Here is a 19,192-nt window from a genome sequence, read left to right on the forward strand (position 1 = left end):
CATGGAACCTCCCATGTGATAGGGGAGCAAATTGCTGCAGCAATGTGGACATTTCACATTTTTTATTTTCCACAGTCAAAGACAAACAGAATTATATAACTTTTCTATTCTGTTCAACTTTTGCCTATTGAACTATGTTAGGGAAGGATGTTGCACAAAGGACTCAAGTAACGCTATGACTCTGTTGAACAGTACTTTTTATGTGAGATAAGATTTTGCAATAAAAAATAAGATTACCCCGTGAATGCAATCTCTTCTGCCAAAATGGAAAGCTCAACCTGGTACAGGTGGGTTGATGGTGTTATGCTTGTCAATCTGGACTCTGAAAACAGGGATCTAAGTACAAAGCTCAGTGGGACTTATCTAAACTTTACGATTTTTTTTCCATTCAGTTCTTAGAAGTATTAATTGGAAAAACATCTCATTTACTTATAAACTTGTACGTATCAACTTATATGTATGTATCTCCCTATATATCGCTATATGTCTATGTATATTTATCGGAAAATATAAATATATACATTATAAAAATACATATAATTAATAGAGGTGAAAATAATGAACAGTTGTTGCCTGTCCGCATTTGAAACATAAGCCTCTTCTCCTTCCTCTTCTATATGTCCTGAAATTGAGATAGTCACTTTTTAATCAATTTTGATCTAACAACATAGTTGATTTGTACAAAGCATATCATACGATCTGTGAATAATTCTAAAAAAGAAAATTAGATCAGTACCTTTGAGGCCTCCAAGCAAAAGCTTATATTTCATGATTGCAGATCGACTGTTGAAAATCAGCATGAGAAATGTTTTATTTCACAATTTCCATACTAATATACAAAAAACATTTGTACTATCTGAATGATACCGTCATTGTGGTTCTCTAGGTTTGATTTAAGAACACATCTCTTTCAAAATGTGCTATGTTCGCCTTATCAATAGTGTGGAAATCTTCAAAAAGGAATGCTGGGAATCAGCCCTCTGAAATGCATTTGAGAAAAACAGGATAGGATTTTGTAATGTCGCACTATTTTGTGTAGGAATGTGATGTTATGTGTATTATAAAGTTCGTATTTCTGTAACTTGTTCAAGCTGTTGGACATTTTGAAAGGAGTCAACATTTGTCTCTTTCAACCTGCTGGTGTTGGATTGGAGCTATCAATAACAAAAGATGACAGAAATGTAAAAGGTCGAGATTAGTAAAATAGTACCTCAAAGAATTGGACTGGTACCTTTGCATGCAAAGTCCAAAGTGCCAAGCGTTGCTCTTTGGAGCCACCCATGTGAGAGACAGAGAAATGGATGTAGTAGTTTGGAAATGTAGAATGTTTTAATATTCTTCAGTCAAATATGATCATTATTTTGTAAATTGCATTTCCTGATAAACGTTTGCACATTTAACACTGTTATGGAGAATGCAGCTGAAAAGAATCAAATCACATTATAGCTCTTTACACTATGAGCATTCAACTGAGATATCTTTTCATCAATGTAAGAAAAGCCCCCGCACTGATGCGCTCTCTTTTGTCTCAATGGAAAAATCCCTCATGTATGGCAGGGTTCCATGGTGTAATGGTTAGCACTCTGGACTCTGAATCCAGCGATCCGAGTTCAAATCTCGGTGGGACCTGCTTGAATTATGAGATATAATATTTCACTAATTTCTTAGAATTTGGACTTGGAAAAACATAACGTCAAAGTTTTATACTGAAACTTATCAACGTATAAGTATGTATCTATGTACACATGGCTATATCCATCTAGATAGTGATAATACAATATAAAGAAATGAATTATTCATAAACATAAGTACTGAAGCTGAAAACTAAAAACTGTTCTTTCCCATCCACAATTTAAGCAAGAGGTTCTTTTCCTTTCTCATCTTTATGATCAGTAATAAAATAGTTCATTTTGCTGATTTCTTATCTGACAACATTCTTGACTTACACAGTGCATTTAATTGTGAATTTCTTTGAAAGAGGAATTCAGATTAATACATTTGACATGTCTTTCGAAAGATTCTACTTTGTGGTTATGGATCTACTTTAGAAAAACAGAGTGTAAATATCTGTGTGTCTTAATTTCAAGATTGTTATTTAAAAGTTCATCTCTTCTGTCCCCAAAATACACAATTTGATTCCTCAAGTTTTCTTTTAATGAAGGCTTTCCAATTAAAAAAGTTCTGTGTTCCCCTTATCAATAACAGTAAGATTTAAACAAGTAATATCTTGGATCAGCCTCTTGTGATGAGTTGAGAAAACAGAGTCAGCTCACAAAATATCTCATTATTTTGAGCCATTTTATTTCCATGTTTTCTAAAAGTTCTATCATTTGCTCACATCAAATAGACTTTAAAAATACAATCAATAAATCAATGTTTCACTCTACCCGTGTTAGATTTATGATATTTATGAATACACTTGACAGAAAAAGATTTGGTCATAAGTCATGAAAGTGGTCCCACCGAGATTTGAACTCGGATCCTTGGATTCAAAGTCCAAAGTGCTAACCATTACACCATGGAACCTCCCATGTGACAGGGGAGCAAATTGCTGCAGCAATGTGGACATTTCACATTTTTTATTTTCTACAGTCAAAGACAAACAGAATTATATAACTTTTCTATTCTGTTCAACTTTTGCCTATTGAACTATGTTAGGGAAGGATGTTGCACAAAGGACTCAAGTAACGCTATGACTCTGTTGAACAGTACTTTTTATGTGAGATAAGATTTTGCAATAAAAGATAAGATTACCCCGTGAATGCAATCTCTTCTGCCAAAATGGAAAGCTCAACCTGGTACAGGTGGGTTGATGGTGTTATGCTTGTCAATCTGGACTCTGAAGACAGGGATCTAAGTACAAAGCTCAGTGGGACTTATCTAAACTTTACGATTTTTTTTCCATTCAGTTCTTAGAAGTATTAATTGGAAAAACATCTCATTTACTTATAAACTTGTACGTATCAACTTATATGTATGTATCTCCCTATATATCGCTATATGTCTATGTATATTTATCGGAAAATATAAATATATACATTATAAAAATACATATAATTAATAGAGGTGAAAATAATGAACAGTTGTTGCCTGTCCGCATTTGAAACATGAGCCTCTTCTCCTTCCTCTTCTATATGTCCTGAAATTGAGATAGTCACTTTTTAATCAATTTTGATCTAACAACATAGTTGATTTGTACAAAGCATATCATACGATCTGTGAATAATTCTAAAAAAGAAAATTAGATCAGTACCTTTGAGGCCTCCAAGCAAAAGCTTATATTTCATGATTGCAGATCGACTGTTGAAAATCAGCATGAGAAATGTTTTATTTCACAATTTCCATACTAATATACAAAAAACATTTGTACTATCTGAATGATACCGTCATTGTGGTTCTCTAGGTTTGATTTAAGAACACATCTCTTTCAAAATGTGCTATATTCGCCTTATCAATAGTGTGGAAATCTTCAAAAAGGAATGCTGGGAATCAGCCCTCTGAAATGCATTTGAGAAAAACAGGATAGGATTGTGTAATGTCGCACTATTTTGTGTAGGAATGTGATGTTATGTGTATTATAAAGTTCGTATTTCTGTAACTTGTTCAAGCTGTTGGACATTTTGAAAGGAGTCAACGTTTGTCTCTTTCAACCTACTGGTGTTGGATTGGAGCTATCAATAACAAAAGATGACAGAAATGTAAAAGGTCGAGATTAGTAAAATAGTACCTCAAAGAATTGGACTGGTACCTTTGCATGCAAAGTCCAAAGTGCCAAGCGTTGCTCTTTGGAGCCACCCATGTGAGAGACAGAGAAATGGATGTAGTAGTTTGGAAATGTAGAATGTTTTAATATTCTTCAGTCAAATATGATCATTATTTTGTAAATTGCATTTCCTGATAAACGTTTGCACATTTAACACTGTTATGGAGAATGCAGCTGAAAAGAATCAAATCACATTATAGCTCTTTACACTATGAGCATTCAACTGAGATATCTTTTCATCAATGTAAGAAAAGCCCCCGCACTGATGCGCTCTCTTTTGTCTCAATGGAAAAATCCCTCATGTATGGCAGGGTTCCATGGTGTAATGGTTAGCACTCTGGACTCTGAATCCAGCGATCCGAGTTCAAATCTCTGTGGGACCTGCTTGAATTATGAGATTTAATATTTCACTAATTTCTTAGAATTTGGACTTGGAAAAACATAACGTCAAAGTTTTATACTGAAACTTATCAACGTATAAGTATGTATCTATGTACACATGGCTATATCCATCTAGATAGTGATAATACAATATAAAGAAATGAATTATTCATAAACATAAGTACTGAAGCTGAAAACTAAAAACTGTTCTTTCCCATCCACAATTTAAGCAAGAGGTTCTTTTCCTTTCTCATCTTTATGATCAGTAATAAGATAGTTCATTTTGCTGATTTCTTATCTGACAACATTCTTGACTTACACAGAGCATTTAATTGTGAATTTCTTTGAAAGAGGAATTCAGATTAATACATTTGACATGTCTTTCGAAAGATTCTACTTTGTGGTTATGGATCTACTTTAGAAAAACAGAGTGTAAATATCTGTGTGTCTTAATTTCAAGATTGTTATTTAAAAGTTCATCTCTTCTGTCCCCAAAATACACAATTTGATTCCTCAAGTTTTCTTTTAATGAAGGCTTTCCAATTAAAAAAGTTCCGTGTTCCCCTTATCAATAACAGTAAGATTTAAACAAGTAATATCTTGGATCAGCCTCTTGTGATGAGTTGAGAAAACAGAGTCAGCTCACAAAATATCTCATTATTTTGAGCCATTTTATTTCCATGTTTTCTAAAAGTTCTATCATTTGCTCACATCAAATAGACTTTAAAAATACAATCAATAAATCAATGTTTCACTCTACCCGTGTTAGATTTATGATATTTATGAATACACTTGACAGAAAAAGATTTGGTCATAAGTCATGAAAGTGGTCCCACCGAGATTTGAACTGGGATCCTTGGATTCAAAGTCCAAAGTGCTAACCATTACACCATGGAACCTCCCATGTGACAGGGGAGCAAATTGCTGCAGCAATGTGGACATTTCACATTTTTTATTTTCTACAGTCAAAGACAAACAGAATTATATAACTTTTCTATTCTGTTCAACTTTTGCCTATTGAACTATGTTAGGGAAGGATGTTGCACAAAGGACTCAAGTAACGCTATGACTCTGTTGAACAGTACTTTTTATGTGAGATAAGATTTTGCAATAAAAGATAAGATTACCCCGTGAATGCAATCTCTTCTGCCAAAATGGAAAGCTCAACCTGGTACAGGTGGGTTGATGGTGTTATGCTTGTCAATCTGGACTCTGAAAACAGGGATCTAAGTACAAAGCTCAGTGGGACTTATCTAAACTTTACGATTTTTTTTCCATTCAGTTCTTAGAAGTATTAATTGGAAAAACATCTCATTTACTTATAAACTTGTACGTATCAACTTATATGTATGTATCTCCCTATATATCGCTATATGTCTATGTATATTTATCGGAAAATATAAATATATACATTATAAAAATACATATAATTAATAGAGGTGAAAATAATGAACAGTTGTTGCCTGTCCGCATTTGAAACATGAGCCTCTTCTCCTTCCTCTTCTATATGTCCTGAAATTGAGATAGTCACTTTTTAATCAATTTTGATCTAACAACATAGTTGATTTGTACAAAGCATATCATACGATCTGTGAATAATTCTAAAAAAGAAAATTAGATCAGTACCTTTGAGGCCTCCAAGCAAAAGCTTATATTTCATGATTGCAGATCGACTGTTGAAAATCAGCATGAGAAATGTTTTATTTCACAATTTCCATACTAATATACAAAAAACATTTGTACTATCTGAATGATACCGTCATTGTGGTTCTCTAGGTTTGATTTAAGAACACATCTCTTTCAAAATGTGCTATATTCGCCTTATCAATAGTGTGGAAATCTTCAAAAAGGAATGCTGGGAATCAGCCCTCTGAAATGCATTTGAGAAAAACAGGATAGGATTGTGTAATGTCGCACTATTTTGCGTAGGAATGTGATGTTACGTGTATTATAAAGTTCGTATTTCTGTAACTTGTTCAAGCTGTTCGACATTTTGAAAGGAGTCAACGTTTGTCTCTTTCAACCTACTGGTGTTGGATTGGAGCTATCAATAACAAAAGATGACAGGAATGTAAAAGGTCGAGATTAGTAAAATAGTACCTCAAAGAATTGGACTGGTACCTTTGCATGCAAAGTCCAAAGTGCCAAGCGTTGCTCTTTGGAGCCACCCATGTGAGAGACAGAGAAATGGATGTAGTAGTTTGGAAATGTAGAATGTTTTAATATTCTTCAGTCAAATATGATCATTATTTTGTAAATTGCATTTCCTGATAAACGTTTGCACATTTAACACTGTTATGGAGAATGCAGCTGAAAAGAATCAAATCACATTATAGCTCTTTACACTATGAGCATTCAACTGAGATATCTTTTCATCAATGTAAGAAAAGCCCCCGCACTGATGCGCTCTCTTTTGTCTCAATGGAAAAATCCCTCATGTATGGCAGGGTTCCATGGTGTAATGGTTAGCACTCTGGACTCTGAATCCAGCGATCCGAGTTCAAATCTCTATGGGACCTGCTTGAATTATGAGATTTAATATTTCACTAATTTCTTAGAATTTGGACTTGGAAAAACATAACGTCAAAGTTTTATACTGAAACTTATCAACGTATAAGTATGTATCTATGTACACATGGCTATATCCATCTAGATAGTGATAATACAATATAAAGAAATGAATTATTCATAAACATAAGTACTGAAGCTGAAAACTAAAAACTGTTCTTTCCCATCCACAATTTAAGCAAGAGGTTATTTTCCTTTCTCATCTTTATGATCAGTAATAAGATAGTTAATTTTGCTGATTTCTTATCTGACAACATTCTTGACTTACACAGTGCATTTAATTGTGAATTTCTTTGAAAGAGGAATTCAGATTAATACATTTGACATGTCTTTCGAAAGATTCTACTTTGTGGTTATGGATCTACTTTAGAAAAACAGAGTGTAAATATCTGTGTGTCTTAATTTCAAGATTGTTATTTAAAAGTTCATCTCTTCTGTCCCCAAAATACACAATTTGATTCCTCAAGTTTTCTTTTAATGAAGGCTTTCCAATTAAAAAAGTTCCGTGTTCCCCTTATCAATAACAGTAAGATTTAAACAAGTAATATCTTGGATCAGCCTCTTGTGATGAGTTGAGAAAACAGAGTCAGCTCACAAAATATCTCATTATTTTGAGCCATTTTATTTCCATGTTTTCTAAAAGTTCTATCATTTGCTCACATCAAATAGACTTTAAAAATACAATCAATAAATCAATGTTTCACTCTACCCGTGTTAGATTTATGATATTTATGAATACACTTGACAGAAAAAATTTGGTCATAAGTCATGAAAGTGGTCCCACCGAGATTTGAACTGGGATCCTTGGATTCAAAGTCCAAAGTGCTAACTATTACACCATGGAACCTCCCATGTGACAGGGGAGGAAATTGCTGCAGCAATGAGGACATTTCACATTTTTTATTTTCTACAGTCAAAGACAAACAGAATTATATAACTTTTCTATTCTGTTCAACTTTTGCCTATTGAACTATGTTAGGGAAGGATGTTGCACAAAGGACTCAAGTAACGCTATGACTCTGTTGAACAGTACTTTTTATGTGAGATAAGATTTTGCAATAAAAGATAAGATTCCCCCGTGAATGCAATCTCTTCTGCCAAAATGGAAAGCTCAACCTGGTACAGGTGGGTTGATGGTGTTATGCTTGTCAATCTGGACTCTGAAAACAGGGATCTAAGTACAAAGCTCAGTGGGACTTATCTAAACTTTACGATTTTTTTTCCATTCAGTTCTTAGAAGTATTAATTGGAAAAACATCTCATTTACTTATAAACTTGTACGTATCAACTTATATGTATGTATCTCCCTATATATCGCTATATGTCTATGTATATTTATCGGAAAATATAAATATATACATTATAAAAATACATATAATTAATAGAGGTGAAAATAATGAACAGTTGTTGCCTGTCCGCATTTGAAACATGAGCCTCTTCTCCTTCCTCTTCTATATGTCCTGAAATTGAGATAGTCACTTTTTAATCAATTTTGATCTAACAACATAGTTGATTTGTACAAAGCATATCATACGATCTGTGAATAATTCTAAAAAAGAAAATTAGATCAGTACCTTTGAGGCCTCCAAGCAAAAGCTTATATTTCATGATTGCAGATCGACTGTTGAAAATCAGCATGAGAAATGTTTTATTTCACAATTTCCATACTAATATACAAAAAACATTTGTACTATCTGAATGATACCGTCATTGTGGTTCTCTAGGTTTGATTTAAGAACACATCTCTTTCAAAATGTGCTATATTCGCCTTATCAATAGTGTGGAAATCTTCAAAAAGGAATGCTGGGAATCAGCCCTCTGAAATGCATTTGAGAAAAACAGGATAGGATTGTGTAATGTCGCACTATTTTGTGTAGGAATGTGATGTTATGTGTATTATAAAGTTCGTATTTCTGTAACTTGTTCAAGCTGTTGGACATTTTGAAAGGAGTCAACGTTTGTCTCTTTCAACCTACTGGTGTTGGATTGGAGCTATCAATAACAAAAGATGACAGAAATGTAAAAGGTCGAGATTAGTAAAATAGTACCTCAAAGAATTGGACTGGTACCTTTGCATGCAAAGTCCAAAGTGCCAAGCGTTGCTCTTTGGAGCCACCCATGTGAGAGACAGAGAAATGGATGTAGTAGTTTGGAAATGTAGAATGTTTTAATATTCTTCAGTCAAATATGATCATTATTTTGTAAATTGCATTTCCTGATAAACGTTTGCACATTTAACACTGTTATGGAGAATGCAGCTGAAAAGAATCAAATCACATTATAGCTCTTTACACTATGAGCATTCAACTGAGATATCTTTTCATCAATGTAAAGAAAAGCCCCCGCACTGATGCGCTCTCTTTTGTCTCAATGGAAAAATCCCTCATGTATGGCAGGGTTCCATGGTGTAATGGTTAGCACTCTGGACTCTGAATCCAGCGATCCGAGTTCAAATCTCGGTGGGACCTGCTTGAATTATGAGATATAATATTTCACTAATTTCTTAGAATTTGGACTTGGAAAAACATAACGTCAAAGTTTTATACTGAAACTTATCAACGTATAAGTATGTATCTATGTACACATGGCTATATCCATCTAGATAGTGATAATACAATATAAAGAAATGAATTATTCATAAACATAAGTACTGAAGCTGAAAACTAAAAACTGTTCTTTCCCATCCACAATTTAAGCAAGAGGTTCTTTTCCTTTCTCATCTTTATGATCAGTAATAAGATAGTTCATTTTGCTGATTTCTTATCTGACAACATTCTTGACTTACACAGTGCATTTAATTGTGAATTTCTTTGAAAGAGGAATTCAGATTAATACATTTGACATGTCTTTCGAAAGATTCTACTTTGTGGTTATGGATCTACTTTAGAAAAACAGAGTGTAAATATCTGTGTGTCTTAATTTCAAGATTGTTATTTAAAAGTTCATCTCTTCTGTCCCCAAAATACACAATTTGATTCCTCAAGTTTTCTTTTAATGAAGGCTTTCCAATTAAAAAAGTTCCGTGTTCCCCTTATCAATAACAGTAAGATTTAAACAAGTAATATCTTGGATCAGCCTCTTGTGATGAGTTGAGAAAACAGAGTCAGCTCACAAAATATCTCATTATTTTGAGCCATTTTATTTCCATGTTTTCTAAAAGTTCTATCATTTGCTCACATCAAATAGACTTTAAAAATACAATCAATAAATCAATGTTTCACTCTACCCGTGTTAGATTTATGATATTTATGAATACACTTGACAGAAAAAGATTTGGTCATAAGTCATGAAAGTGGTCCCACCGAGATTTGAACTCGGATCCTTGGATTCAAAGTCCAAAGTGCTAACCATTACACCATGGAACCTCCCATGTGACAGGGGAGCAAATTGCTGCAGCAATGTGGACATTTCACATTTTTTATTTTCTACAGTCAAAGACAAACAGAATTATATAACTTTTCTATTCTGTTCAACTTTTGCCTATTGAACTATGTTAGGGAAGGATGTTGCACAAAGGACTCAAGTAACGCTATGACTCTGTTGAACAGTACTTTTTATGTGAGATAAGATTTTGCAATAAAAGATAAGATTACCCCGTGAATGCAATCTCTTCTGCCAAAATGGAAAGCTCAACCTGGTACAGGTGGGTTGATGGTGTTATGCTTGTCAATCTGGACTCTGAAAACAGGGATCTAAGTACAAAGCTCAGTGGGACTTATCTAAACTTTACGATTTTTTTTCCATTCAGTTCTTAGAAGTATTAATTGGAAAAACATCTCATTTACTTATAAACTTGTACGTATCAACTTATATGTATGTATCTCCCTATATATCGCTATATGTCTATGTATATTTATCGGAAAATATAAATATATACATTATAAAAATACATATAATTAATAGAGGTGAAAATAATGAACAGTTGTTGCCTGTCCGCATTTGAAACATGAGCCTCTTCTCCTTCCTCTTCTATATGTCCTGAAATTGAGATAGTCACTTTTTAATCAATTTTGATCTAACAACATAGTTGATTTGTACAAAGCATATCATACGATCTGTGAATAATTCTAAAAAAGAAAATTAGATCAGTACCTTTGAGGCCTCCAAGCAAAAGCTTATATTTCATGATTGCAGATCGACTGTTGAAAATCAGCATGAGAAATGTTTTATTTCACAATTTCCATACTAATATACAAAAAACATTTGTACTATCTGAATGATACCGTCATTGTGGTTCTCTAGGTTTGATTTAAGAACACATCTCTTTCAAAATGTGCTATATTCGCCTTATCAATAGTGTGGAAATCTTCAAAAAGGAATGCTGGGAATCAGCCCTCTGAAATGCATTTGAGAAAAACAGGATAGGATTGTGTAATGTCGCACTATTTTGTGTAGGAATGTGATGTTATGTGTATTATAAAGTTCGTATTTCTGTAACTTGTTCAAGCTGTTGGACATTTTGAAAGGAGTCAACGTTTGTCTCTTTCAACCTACTGGTGTTGGATTGGAGCTATCAATAACAAAAGATGACAGAAATGTAAAAGGTCAAGATTAGTAAAATAGTACCTCAAAGAATTGGACTGGTACCTTTGCATGCAAAGTCCAAAGTGCCAAGCGTTGCTCTTTGGAGCCACCCATGTGAGAGACAGAGAAATGGATGTAGTAGTTTGGAAATGTAGAATGTTTTAATATTCTTCAGTCAAATATGATCATTATTTTGTAAATTGCATTTCCTGATAAACGTTTGCACATTTAACACTGTTATGGAGAATGCAGCTGAAAAGAATCAAATCACATTATAGCTCTTTACACTATGAGCATTCAACTGAGATATCTTTTCATCAATGTAAGAAAAGCCCCCGCACTGATGCGCTCTCTTTTGTCTCAATGGAAAAATCCCTCATGTATGGCAGGGTTCCATGGTGTAATGGTTAGCACTCTGGACTCTGAATCCAGCGATCCGAGTTCAAATCTCTGTGGGACCTGCTTGAATTATGAGATTTAATATTTCACTAATTTCTTAGAATTTGGACTTGGAAAAACATAACGTCAAAGTTTTATACTGAAACTTATCAACGTATAAGTATGTATCTATGTACACATGGCTATATCCATCTAGATAGTGATAATACAATATAAAGAAATGAATTATTCATAAACATAAGTACTGAAGCTGAAAACTAAAAACTGTTCTTTCCCATCCACAATTTAAGCAAGAGGTTCTTTTCCTTTCTCATCTTTATGATCAGTAATAAGATAGTTCATTTTGCTGATTTCTTATCTGACAACATTCTTGACTTACACAGAGCATTTAATTGTGAATTTCTTTGAAAGAGGAATTCAGATTAATACATTTGACATGTCTTTCGAAAGATTCTACTTTGTGGTTATGGATCTACTTTAGAAAAACAGAGTGTAAATATCTGTGTGTCTTAATTTCAAGATTGTTATTTAAAAGTTCATCTCTTCTGTCCCCAAAATACACAATTTGATTCCTCAAGTTTCTTTTAATGAAGGCTTTCCAATTAAAAAAGTTCCGTGTTCCCCTTATCAATAACAGTAAGATTTAAACAAGTAATATCTTGGATCAGCCTCTTGTGATGAGTTGAGAAAACAGAGTCAGCTCACAAAATATCTCATTATTTTGAGCCATTTTATTTCCATGTTTTCTAAAAGTTCTATCATTTGCTCACATCAAATAGACTTTAAAAATACAATCAATAAATCAATGTTTCACTCTACCCGTGTTAGATTTATGATATTTATGAATACACTTGACAGAAAAAGATTTGGTCATAAGTCATGAAAGTGGTCCCACCGAGATTTGAACTGGGATCCTTGGATTCAAAGTCCAAAGTGCTAACTATTACACCATGGAACCTCCCATGTGACAGGGGAGGAAATTGCTGCATTTGGACATTTCACATTTTTTATTTTCTACAGTCAAAGACAAACAGAATTATATAACTTTTCTATTCTGTTCAACTTTTGCCTATTGAACTATGTTAGGGAAGGATGTTGCACAAAGGACTCAAGTAACGCTATGACTCTGTTGAACAGTACTTTTTATGTGAGATAAGATTTTGCAATAAAAGATAAGATTCCCCCGTGAATGCAATCTCTTCTGCCAAAATGGAAAGCTCAACCTGGTACAGGTGGGTTGATGGTGTTATGCTTGTCAATCTGGACTCTGAAAACAGGGATCTAAGTACAAAGCTCAGTGGGACTTATCTAAACTTTACGATTTTTTTTCCATTCAGTTCTTAGAAGTATTAATTGGAAAAACATCTCATTTACTTATAAACTTGTACGTATCAACTTATATGTATGTATCTCCCTATATATCGCTATATGTCTATGTATATTTATCGGAAAATATAAATATATACATTATAAAAATACATATAATTAATAGAGGTGAAAATAATGAACAGTTGTTGCCTCTCCGCATTTGAAACATGAGCTTCTTCTCCTTCCTCTTCTATATGTCCTGAAATTGAGATAGTCACTTTTTAATCAATTTTGATCTAACAACATAGTTGATTTGTACAAAGCATATCATACGATCTGTGAATAATTCTAAAAAAGAAAATTAGATCAGTACCTTTGAGGCCTCCAAGCAAAAGCTTATATTTCATGATTGCAGATCGACTGTTGAAAATCAGCATGAGAAATGTTTTATTTCACAATTTCCATACTAATATACAAAAAACATTTGTACTATCTGAATGATACCGTCATTGTGGTTCTCTAGGTTTGATTTAAGAACACATCTCTTTCAAAATGTGCTATGTTCGCCTTATCAATAGTGTGGAAATCTTCAAAAAGGAATGCTGGGAATCAGCCCTCTGAAATGCATTTGAGAAAAACAGGATAGGATTTTGTAATGTCGCACTATTTTGTGTAGGAATGTGATGTTATGTGTATTATAAAGTTCGTATTTCTGTAACTTGTTCAAGCTGTTGGACATTTTGAAAGGAGTCAACATTTGTCTCTTTCAACCTACTGGTGTTGGATTGGAGCTATCAATAACAAAAGATGACAGAAATGTAAAAGGTCGAGATTAGTAAAATAGTACCTCAAAGAATTGGACTGGTACCTTTGCATGCAAAGTCCAAAGTGCCAAGCGTTGCTCTTTGGAGCCACCCATGTGAGAGACAGAGAAATGGATGTAGTAGTTTGGAAATGTAGAATGTTTTAATATTCTTCAGTCAAATATGATCATTATTTTGTAAATTGCATTTCCTGATAAACGTTTGCACATTTAACACTGTTATGGAGAATGCAGCTGAAAAGAATCAAATCACATTATAGCTCTTTACACTATGAGCATTCAACTGAGATATCTTTTCATCAATGTAAAGAAAAGCCCCCGCACTGATGCGCTCTCTTTTGTCTCAATGGAAAAATCCCTCATGTATGGCAGGGTTCCATGGTGTAATGGTTAGCACTCTGGACTCTGAATCCAGCGATCCGAGTTCAAATCTCGGTGGGACCTGCTTGAATTATGAGATATAATATTTCACTAATTTCTTAGAATTTGGACTTGGAAAAACATAACGTCAAAGTTTTATACTGAAACTTATCAACGTATAAGTATGTATCTATGTACACATGGCTATATCCATCTAGATAGTGATAATACAATATAAAGAAATGAATTATTCATAAACATAAGTACTGAAGCTGAAAACTAAAAACTGTTCTTTCCCATCCACAATTTAAGCAAGAGGTTCTTTTCCTTTCTCATCTTTATGATCAGTAATAAGATAGTTCATTTTGCTGATTTCTTATCTGACAACATTCTTGACTTACACAGTGCATTTAATTGTGAATTTCTTTGAAAGAGGAATTCAGATTAATACATTTGACATGTCTTTCGAAAGATTCTACTTTGTGGTTATGGATCTACTTTAGAAAAACAGAGTGTAAATATCTGTGTGTCTTAATTTCAAGATTGTTATTTAAAAGTTCATCTCTTCTGTCCCCAAAATACACAATTTGATTCCTCAAGTTTTCTTTTAATGAAGGCTTTCCAATTAAAAAAGTTCCGTGTTCCCCTTATCAATAACAGTAAGATTTAAACAAGTAATATCTTGGATCAGCCTCTTGTGATGAGTTGAGAAAACAGAGTCAGCTCACAAAATATCTCATTATTTTGAGCCATTTTATTTCCATGTTTTCTAAAAGTTCTATCATTTGCTCACATCAAATAGACTTTAAAAATACAATCAATAAATCAATGTTTCACTCTACCCGTGTTAGATTTATGATATTTATGAATACACTTGACAGAAAAAGATTTGGTCATAAGTCATGAAAGTGGTCCCACCGAGATTTGAACTTGGATCCTTGGATTCAAAGTCCAAAGTGCTAACCATTACACCATGGAACCTCCCATGTGACAGGGGAGCAAATTGCTGCAGCAATGTGGACATTTCACATTTTTATTTTCTACAGTCAAAGACAAACAGAATTATATAACTTTTCTATTCTGTTCAACTTTTGCCTATTGAACTATGTTAGGGAAGGATGTTGCACAAAGGACTCAAGTAACGCTATGACTCTGTTGAACAGTACTTTTTATGTGAGATAAGATTTTGCAATAAAAGATAAGATTACCCCGTGAATGCAATCTCTTCTGCCAAAATGGAAAGCTCAACCTGGTACAGGTGGGTTGATGGTGTTATGCTTGTCAATCTGGACTCTGAAAACAGGGATCTAAGTACAAAGCTCAGTGGGACTTATCTAAACTTTACGATTTTTTTTCCATTCAGTTCTTAGAAGTATTAATTGGAAAAACATCTCATTTACTTATAAACTTGTACGTATCAACTTATATGTATGTATCTCCCTATATATCGCTATATGTCTATGTATATTTATCGGAAAATATAAATATATACATTATAAAAATACATATAATTAATAGAGGTGAAAATAATGAACAGTTATTGCCTGTCCGCATTTGAAACATGAGCCTCTTCTCCTTCCTCTTCTATATGTCCTGAAATTGAGATAGTCACTTTTTAATCAATTTTGATCTAACAACATAGTTGATTTGTACAAAGCATATCATACGATCTGTGAATAATTCTAAAAAAGAAAATTAGATCAGTACCTTTGAGGCCTCCAAGCAAAAGCTTATATTTCATGATTGCAGATCGACTGTTGAAAATCAGCATGAGAAATGTTTTATTTCACAATTTCCATACTAATATACAAAAAACATTTGTACTATCTGAATGATACCGTCATTGTGGTTCTCTAGGTTTGAGTTAAGAACACATCTCTTTCAAAATGTGCTATATTCGCCTTATCAATAGTGTGGAAATCTTCAAAAAGGAATGCTGGGAATCAGCCCTCTGAAATGCATTTGAGAAAAACAGGATAGGATTGTGTAATGTCGCACTATTTTGTGTAGGAATGTGATGTTATGTGTATTATAAAGTTCGTATTTCTGTAACTTGTTCAAGCTGTTGGACATTTTGAAAGGAGTCAACATTTGTCTCTTTCAACCTACTGGTGTTGGATTGGAGCTATCAATAACAAAAGATGACAGAAATGTAAAAGGTAGAGATTAGTAAAATAGTACCTCAAAGAATTGGACTGGTACCTTTGCATTCAAAGTCCAAAGTGCCAAGCGTTGCTCTTTGGAGCCACCCATGTGAGAGACAGAGAAATGGATGTAGTAGTTTGGAAATGTAGAATGTTTTAATATTCTTCAGTCAAATATGATCATTATTTTGTAAATTGCATTTCCTGATAAACGTTTGCACATTTAACACTGTTATGGAGAATGCAGCTGAAAAGAATCAAATCACATTATAGCTCTTTACACTATGAGCATTCAACTGAGATATCTTTTCATCAATGTAAGAAAAGCCCCCGCACTGATGCGCTCTCTTTTGTCTCAATGGAAAAATCCCTCATGTATGGCAGGGTTCCATGGTGTAATGGTTAGCACTCTGGACTCTGAATCCAGCGATCCGAGTTCAAATCTCGGTGGGACCTGCTTGAATTATGAGATATAATATTTCACTAATTTCTTAGAATTTGGACTTGGAAAAACATAACGTCAAAGTTTTATACTGAAACTTATCAACGTATAAGTATGTATCTATGTACACATGGCTATATCCATCTAGATAGTGATAATACAATATAAAGAAATGAATTATTCATAAACATAAGTACTGAAGCTGAAAACTAAAAACTGTTCTTTCCCATCCACAATTTAAGCAAGAGGTTCTTTTCCTTTCTCATCTTTATGATCAGTAATAAGATAGTTCATTTTGCTGATTTCTTATCTGACAACATTCTTGACTTACACAGTGCATTTAATTGTGAATTTCTTTGAAAGAGGAATTCAGATTAATACATTTGACATGTCTTTCGAAAGATTCTACTTTGTGGTTATGGATCTACTTTAGAAAAACAGAGTGTAAATATCTGTGTGTCTTAATTTCAAGATTGTTATTTAAAAGTTCATCTCTTCTGTCCCCAAAATACACAATTTGATTCCTCAAGTTTTCTTTTAATGAAGGCTTTCCAATTAAAAAAGTTCCGTGTTCCCCTTATCAATAACAGTAAGATTTAAACAAGTAATATCTTGGATCAGCCTCTTGTGATGAGTTGAGAAAACAGAGTCAGCTCACAAAATATCTCATTATTTTGAGCCATTTTATTTCCATGTTTTCTAAAAGTTCTATCATTTGCTCACATCAAATAGACTTTAAAAATACAATCAATAAATCAATGTTTCACTCTACCCGTGTTAGATTTATGATATTTATGAATACACTTGACAGAAAAAGATTTGGTCATAAGTCATGAAAGTGGTCCCACCGAGATTTGAACTCGGATCCTTGGATTCAAAGTCCAAAGTGCTAACCATTACACCATGGAACCTCCCATGTGACAGGGGAGCAAATTGCTGCAGCAATGTGGACATTTCACATTTTTTATTTTCTACAGTCAAAGACAAACAGAATTATATAACTTTTCTATTCTGTTCAACTTTTGCCTATTGAACTATGTTAGGGAAGGATGTTGCACAAAGGACTCAAGTAACGCTATGACTCTGTTGAACAGTACTTTTTATGTGAGATAAGATTTTGCAATAAAAGATAAGATTACCCCGTGAATGCAATCTCTTCTGCCAAAATGGAAAGCTCAACCTGGTACAGGTGGGTTGATGGTGTTATGCTTGTCAATCTGGACTCTGAAAACAGGGATCTAAGTACAAAGCTCAGTGGGACTTATCTAAACTTTACGATTTTTTTTCCATTCAGTTCTTAGAAGTATTAATTGGAAAAACATCTCATTTACTTATAAACTTGTACGTATCAACTTATATGTATGTATCTCCCTATATATCGCTATATGTCTATGTATATTTATCGGAAAATATAAATATATACATTATAAAAATACATATAATTAATAGAGGTGAAAATAATGAACAGTTGTTGCCTGTCCGCATTTGAAACATGAGCCTCTTCTCCTTCCTCTTCTATATGTCCTGAAATTGAGATAGTCACTTTTTAATCAATTTTGATCTAACAACATAGTTGATTTGTACAAAGCATATCATACGATCTGTGAATAATTCTAAAAAAGAAAATTAGATCAGTACCTTTGAGGCCTCCAAGCAAAAGCTTATATTTCATGATTGCAGATCGACTGTTGAAAATCAGCATGAGAAATGTTTTATTTCACAATTTCCATACTAATATACAAAAAACATTTGTACTATCTGAATGATACCGTCATTGTGGTTCTCTAGGTTTGATTTAAGAACACATCTCTTTCAAAATGTGCTATATTCGCCTTATCAATAGTGTGGAAATCTTCAAAAAGGAATGCTGGGAATCAGCCCTCTGAAATGCATTTGAGAAAAACAGGATAGGATTGTGTAATGTCGCACTATTTTGTGTAGGAATGTGATGTTATGTGTATTATAAAGTTCGTATTTCTGTAACTTGTTCAAGCTGTTGGACATTTTGAAAGGAGTCAACGTTTGTCTCTTTCAACCTACTGGTGTTGGATTGGAGCTATCAATAACAAAAGATGACAGAAATGTAAAAGGTCGAGATTAGTAAAATAGTACCTCAAAGAATTGGACTGGTACCTTTGCATGCAAAGTCCAAAGTGCCAAGCGTTGCTCTTTGGAGCCACCCATGTGAGAGACAGAGAAATGGATGTAGTAGTTTGGAAATGTAGAATGTTTTAATATTCTTCAGTCAAATATGATCATTATTTTGTAAATTGCATTTACTGATAAACGTTTGCACATTTAACACTGTTATGGAGAATGCAGCTGAAAAGAATCAAATCACATTATAGCTCTTTACACTATGAGCATTCAACTGAGATATCTTTTCATCAATGTAAGAAAAGCCCCCGCACTGATGCGCTCTCTTTTGTCTCAATGGAAAAATCCCTCATGTATGGCAGGGTTCCATGGTGTAATGGTTA

The 19,192-nt window shown here is 33.5% G+C and overlaps 8 non-coding genes across 8 annotated transcripts; 4 read left to right on the forward strand and 4 right to left on the reverse strand.

Moving 5' to 3' along the window:
* Positions 1–1,557: 1,557 nt before the first annotated feature.
* TRNAQ-CUG (transfer RNA glutamine (anticodon CUG)) lies at positions 1,558–1,629 on the forward strand. The gene has a single exon. It is a non-coding gene; the product is annotated as a tRNA-Gln (tRNA).
* Positions 1,630–2,454: 825 nt separating this feature from the next.
* TRNAQ-UUG (transfer RNA glutamine (anticodon UUG)) lies at positions 2,455–2,526 on the reverse strand. The gene has a single exon. It is a non-coding gene; the product is annotated as a tRNA-Gln (tRNA).
* A 6,582-nt stretch (positions 2,527–9,108) lies between these two features.
* TRNAQ-CUG (transfer RNA glutamine (anticodon CUG)) lies at positions 9,109–9,180 on the forward strand. Its single transcript has one exon. It is a non-coding gene; the product is annotated as a tRNA-Gln (tRNA).
* An 825-nt stretch (positions 9,181–10,005) lies between these two features.
* Positions 10,006–10,077, reverse strand: TRNAQ-UUG (transfer RNA glutamine (anticodon UUG)). The gene has a single exon. It is a non-coding gene; the product is annotated as a tRNA-Gln (tRNA).
* Positions 10,078–14,138: 4,061 nt separating this feature from the next.
* TRNAQ-CUG (transfer RNA glutamine (anticodon CUG)) lies at positions 14,139–14,210 on the forward strand. The gene has a single exon. It is a non-coding gene; the product is annotated as a tRNA-Gln (tRNA).
* Positions 14,211–15,035: 825 nt separating this feature from the next.
* Positions 15,036–15,107, reverse strand: TRNAQ-UUG (transfer RNA glutamine (anticodon UUG)). Its single transcript has one exon. It is a non-coding gene; the product is annotated as a tRNA-Gln (tRNA).
* A 1,547-nt stretch (positions 15,108–16,654) lies between these two features.
* TRNAQ-CUG (transfer RNA glutamine (anticodon CUG)) lies at positions 16,655–16,726 on the forward strand. Its single transcript has one exon. It is a non-coding gene; the product is annotated as a tRNA-Gln (tRNA).
* Positions 16,727–17,551: 825 nt separating this feature from the next.
* Positions 17,552–17,623, reverse strand: TRNAQ-UUG (transfer RNA glutamine (anticodon UUG)). Its single transcript has one exon. It is a non-coding gene; the product is annotated as a tRNA-Gln (tRNA).
* Between the last annotated feature and the right edge of the window lie 1,569 nt (positions 17,624–19,192).

Source organism: Lissotriton vulgaris, unplaced genomic scaffold (genome assembly GCF_964263255.1).
Source record: "Lissotriton vulgaris unplaced genomic scaffold, aLisVul1.2 SCAFFOLD_2159, whole genome shotgun sequence".
Classification (NCBI taxonomy): Eukaryota; Metazoa; Chordata; class Amphibia; order Caudata; family Salamandridae; genus Lissotriton; species Lissotriton vulgaris.